We start from the raw sequence: 6,000 nt of genomic DNA, 5'->3' as shown, positions 1-6,000 counted from the left end.
ATGCATGAGGGTGAAACCTTTCTCAAAAAGATAGAGAAACAACAAGCAGTCCATAGTTACTAAACATAAAAAGTAATATTGAGCAACACGAATCAAATTAAAAGCCGTGGAGGAACTCAAAAGGATAAGCAATTATTATTGACAACTGACACGCTACTCGTACTTGATAAAATGAAGGAAAATATAGCAAGGGGGAAATTAAAATCACCTTTCCAGTTCCGACGGACTCTACAATAGAACAAAAAAACAACAGAACACGACGAAAAAGATAGCAGCAATGACAAAACACTACACATAAAGCTAACAACCGAGTAACCCACACCAAACCAAAAACCGGAGGGGACTTCAGATGCTCCAAAAGTGCAAGCAGATCCTTCTCTCCTAGTTGCATTTATCGTGCTACTCATTGCAAGTAAACATACGGTGTTAATGTACATAGATACATTCTGTAATGTCACAGTTGGTGTAAAGAAGACGGAGTAGTTAAAAATTAGAACATGGCAGTGGTGATCTGGGAAACGAATATAATAAAATAGTCAACCAAATGATAATGGCATCCAAACCGTCTAAGGGGTTACCATATGTTGACCAATTGGAACTCCTAATGTAACACATGCGTTACGTTTGGAGGACGTGTTTTTCAACAAACAATATGCATTTTCATCGGTACCAACTGTACTCCTCTTCTTGTCGACTTGTTCCTTTATTCATAAGAGGCTGATTTTATACAGAAGCTTCTTATGAATAACGAAAAGAAGCTAGCATTATCCGTTAACTTCACGTTCCAGTATATAGATGATGTCCTATCGCTAAACTTTGGTGACTATGCTGAACGCATCTATCCCATGGAACTTAAAATCAAGGATAAAACAGGTATAGTTAAGTGTGGCTTATATCTTGAAATACATCTAGAAATGGACAATGAGTATCGGTTGTAAAACAAAACTTTGCGAGAAAATAGATGATTTCAGATTCCCAGTTATGAACTTTCCATTTCTATGTAGCAACATTCCAGCATCACCTGCATGTTGACTATGTTGACTGAGTTTAATTGTGCGTATTGCTGTGTGATTGTTTATTCTTCATTGGCCAGAGGTATAGGGGAGGTTGAGATATCACAAAACATGTTTAACTCCGCCGCTTGTTTGCGCCTGTCCAAAGTCAGGAGCCTCTGGCCTTTGTTAGTCTTGTATGTTTTTTTAATTTTAGTTCATTTTCAATGAACTAGAACACTTTCTAATTCAGGGGCCAGCTGAAGCCTTCCTCATTGTGCGGATTTTCTTGCTGTTTTGAAGACCCATTGGTGGCCTTTGGCTGTTTTCTGCTCTTTGGTCGGGTTGTTGTCTCTTTGGCATATTCCCCATTTTCATTCTCAGTTTTATGTATCGCTCAGTTGATACAAATTTCCATTTCTAGCATGATTTCCCTGATAGACAGTTGCTGCCTACAAGGAAACTATTGAAACAAGAGTTCCAAGTTTTACGGACGCCATCTCGAGGTGGCTAGCCGGTATGGAACGGTTGACGATATTTTCCAATTGTTATAGCCATTATTCCGTGATCTTTTCCTCGAATGTACCGTAACGAATGATCACCAGGTTTGTTCTTAATGAGCAACACGACAGGTATCAGACGTGGAACTGAATCTGCTTACCCTTCCTAAGCACATTTGATCACCCTTTGTTTTGATGGGGTTCCTGTTGCTCAGTCTAAAGTTTTATATGTTTTGTTTTGTGTACTGTTGTTTGTCTTTTCGTCGTTTTTATACCATGACATTGTCAGTTTGTTTTCGACTTATGAGTTTGAATATCCCTTTGGTATCTTTCGCCTCTCTTTTAATGCACATGTTTTCTTGAAAGCAAAACAACTTCTATCAGCATGCAATGATTTAGTCAATGGAGTACTGTTCATTACTGTTTCAGACAATTCAGTATGTTGTTGATAAGTGCAGGTAAAGAAAAAGTACTGAACAGTCTAAACACAGACTGAAAAGATCTGTATTGGCTATAAGCAAATTATAAACACAGAACTGAATATAGCGCAATATATAAGTCTGAAAATTGAATAAATGACTGAAAATGGCTCAAAAATATATAAGTCAGTCGTTTTAGAGCTGTTTAGATCAAAATTACCGTTTCATATCGAAACTCGTTTACTAAAACACTATGGCACGTAGATAAAACGGAAGGGAAAACGGCAGTCTGAAAAACATCAAACTGAAATTAATTATTAAATTACAACAACATATCTATTAACTTGGCTAACCCACATAAACCCTGATATTAAGCGATACCGACTGTTAACCCGTGTTAGAATACGCATGTTCGATTTTATTGTGAGAAAACTATGGATAAACCATTTCCCCCTTAGTCACACAAAAAAAAAGACCCATAAAAACATATATGTCTAACAGTCTAATGATTAATGATGTGTATAATTTTCAGACAAAGAAAAGAAACATCGCATAACTAGCTGTTTGATAGTTAGGCTTTTTTTTTGGAATAAGCAGGGAAAATCCGAGCCTTATCGAACAAAAGGCAATGCGCAAGCAACGAATATGACAAGATCATAAAATTTGAAAAAGAGACAGGATCAACTCAACAGACATTTATTAACTTATATAGTTTAATATGTCAATTGTCCTTTCTATTTTATCTATAATTAGTTAAATCTTCTGAAATTTCGGTTAAATCATTATCATGATTTTGCACTTATGTATGAAGAGAAAAAAAATGATTGTCATCCTATATAAAAAACAAGAAGATGTCATTAGATTGTCAATGAGACAACTTTCAACCAATGTTTAAAGAAAATGTATGTAAGCAATTAAAGGCAACTGTACGGCCTTCAATAATGAGGAAAACCCCATACCGTATAGTAGTCTATAAAGGGCTCCGACTTGATTGGTTATAAAATTTGAAAATTTAATTACTCAAAAACAACTTATTGTAAATACACAATTTTTTCACAGAGTTAAGTTTGATTATAATGTTTTTTAAATTCATTGATATTTTCCACTTGTATCACATGTTTTGGAAATAATTCCAGAACGAGATTTCAACGAGACTGAAACGCACATGACGTAAGTGATTTCAATCAAACTCGATGTTGTCCAAGGGGATAATAACATCAGTACTTTAGAGGTAGGACAGGTGTTTAACAAATGAAAGTCTTTTAAGTAGAATGTAGCATTAATGTTTATAGACCCATTTATCTAATGATATACTGATTTAAAGAATATTCGGTATCAACAACCTAACAGCATTAACTCATTCACGCTGAGCCCATTACCTGACATCATTTCCGACTTAATTCTTTATAAAAATGAGAAGATAGGGTATGATTGCCAACGAGACGACTCTCTAATAGAGACCAAAAAAATATTAACAAAAAAAGACTTAAAAGGCAAATTCGAAAAGGTTGAAGTCAATGAAACCTGACAAAATCAAACGCTCGACTACATCAAATAATGAAACGACCATCACATTTCTGAAATGGTACATTGTAAAATTGTGGGTTACAGCTGGTTTTTAGTTCCGTAATATTGACAGAGCTGGTTAACGTGACAACAACAGCAAGCTGTGCAAACATCAGTCACAGACATACAACACAACTGAGTATAACATCCGGCCAAACCTACAAAACAAATCGGAAAAAAGAAACCAGTAAAATTTGCTTGTAGCCATAATGAAATATGATAAAATACTTCCCGATAAAGAGCAAGTACAATATAGATACAGGGGTTTACAAAAGGAAAACAGCACTCTTAAAACCTCATGCATCCGAATCTCATCTCAGCGAACACCAAAAGCCAAAAACCCGAAAGCTGGATGCACAAATACAGAGCCACCGTAACTCTATTGTCCGCAAATTGTCAAATATATCACCAGGAACCATAAGAGCTACGGATCTGCAAAAAAAAAAAATTGATCATTAAAAACCACTGGCTTTGTCTGAGTTGTCCATAGATATATATTCTACCCTAGAAATAAATGATATTTGCTATATTTGGCAAAACCTTTTGGAATTTTTGGTCCACAATGCCCTTCAACTTTGAACTTATATTGGTCTTTGAACTTTTATGAATCGAGCGTCACTAATGAGTTTTTTGTAGACGAAACGCGTTTGTAGTTTAAAAAAAGATAAGCCTAGTATATTTGATGACTTTTTTCTCGGGGCCCTTTATAGACTACTATACGGTATGGGGTTTTCCTCATTATTGAAGGCCGTACTGTTGCCTTTAATTGCTTACATACATTTTATTTTAACATTTTGATAGACGAAAGCCTCAATCATTTAAATACAGTTCCAGTATTACCTATTTCATTGTAGAACAAGCTTTATATGAGTTGCAGCAAATAAATCTGCAACACGATTTTTCATAGGACCATTTCATTAAATGAGAGAACTTCTGTTTGATAAGATTGTGTGGTAGTGTAGTGTACAGAGTCGAAAAACATAACTGTAAACGGACCATCAAAAGCACGTCATTTATCCAAAACATTCAAAGAGTTGTTGCCATTTCATATAGTTAATTCCACTATTTTTATGTGTTATATTATAAAAATTAATAAGTTCTTCAATAGAAGTAAGGCAACTAGTTTACAGCACAGAAAGATAAGGAGTAAAACACTAGCTAGAAGCTGAGATGAAACGAGATTTGCATTCATTGCATATTATGGTTTATATCTTTTTAAACATATTAATTTAAGAATTAAACACACATACACACACACACACACACACACACTCACACACACACACACACACACAGAGAGAGAGAGAGAGAGAGAGAGAGAGAGAGAGAGAGAGAGAGAGAGAGAGAGATAAGAATTATGAACAAATAAAATCAAAAAGGTACCTGGTATATAGTTTTGCAAGCCACAAAACGCGTTTCTTCTGCAAAAGAATCACCAGCGACACTCAAATAGAAAACTTTAAAAAGCCTAATCAAGAAAAAGTTAAAGAAAAAAGTCATCAAAGATACTAGGCTTATCTTTGTTTAAACTACAAACGCGTTTCGTCTACAAAAAACTCATTAGTGACGCTCGATTCATAAAAGTTCAAAGACAAATATAAGTTCAAAGTTGAAGGGCATTGTGGACCAAAAATTCCAAAAGGTTTTGCCAAATATAGCAAATATCATTTATTTCTAGGGTAGAATATATATCTATGGACAACTCAGACAAAGCCAGTGGTTTTTAATGATCAATTTTTTTTTTTTTGCAGATCCGTAGCTCTTATGGTTCCTGGTGATATATTTGACAATTTGCGGACAATAGAGTTACGGTGGCTCTGTATTTGTGCATCCAGCTTTCGGGTTTTTGGCTTTTGGTGTTCGCTGAGATGAGATTCGGATGCATGAGGTTTTAAGAGTGCTGTTTTCCTTTTGTAAACCCCTGTATCTATATTGTACTTGCTCTTTATCGGGAAGTATTTTATCATATTTCATTATGGCTACAAACAAATTTTACTGGTTTCTTTTTTCCGATTTGTTTTGTAGGTTTGGCCGGATGTTATACTCAGTTGTGTTGTATGTCTGTGACTGATGTTTGCACAGCTTGCTGTTGTTGTCACGTTAACCAGCTCTGTCAATATTACGGAACTAAAAACCAGCTGTAACCCACAATTTTACAATGTACCATTTCAGAAATGTGATGGTCGTTTCATTATTTGATGTAGTCGAGCGTTTGATTTTGTCAGGTTTCATTGACTTCAACTTTTCGAATTTGCCTTTTAAGTCTTTTTTTGTTAATATTTTTTTGGTCTCTATTAGAGAGTCGTCTCGTTGGCAATCATACCCTATCTTCTCATTTTTATAAAGAATTAAGTCGGAAATGATGTCAGGTAATGGGCTCAGCGTGAATGAGTTAATGCTGTTAGGTTGTTGATACCGAATATTCTTTAAATCAGTATATCATTAGATAAATGGGTCTATAAACATTAATGCTACATTCTACTTAAAAGACTTTCATTTGTTAAACACCTGTCCTACCTCTAA

This window comes from Mytilus californianus, unplaced genomic scaffold (assembly GCF_021869535.1).
Source record: "Mytilus californianus isolate M0D057914Y unplaced genomic scaffold, xbMytCali1.0.p SCAF_38, whole genome shotgun sequence".
NCBI lineage: Eukaryota > Metazoa > Mollusca > Bivalvia > Mytilida > Mytilidae > Mytilus > Mytilus californianus.
This window is presented reverse-complemented; position numbering follows the sequence as displayed.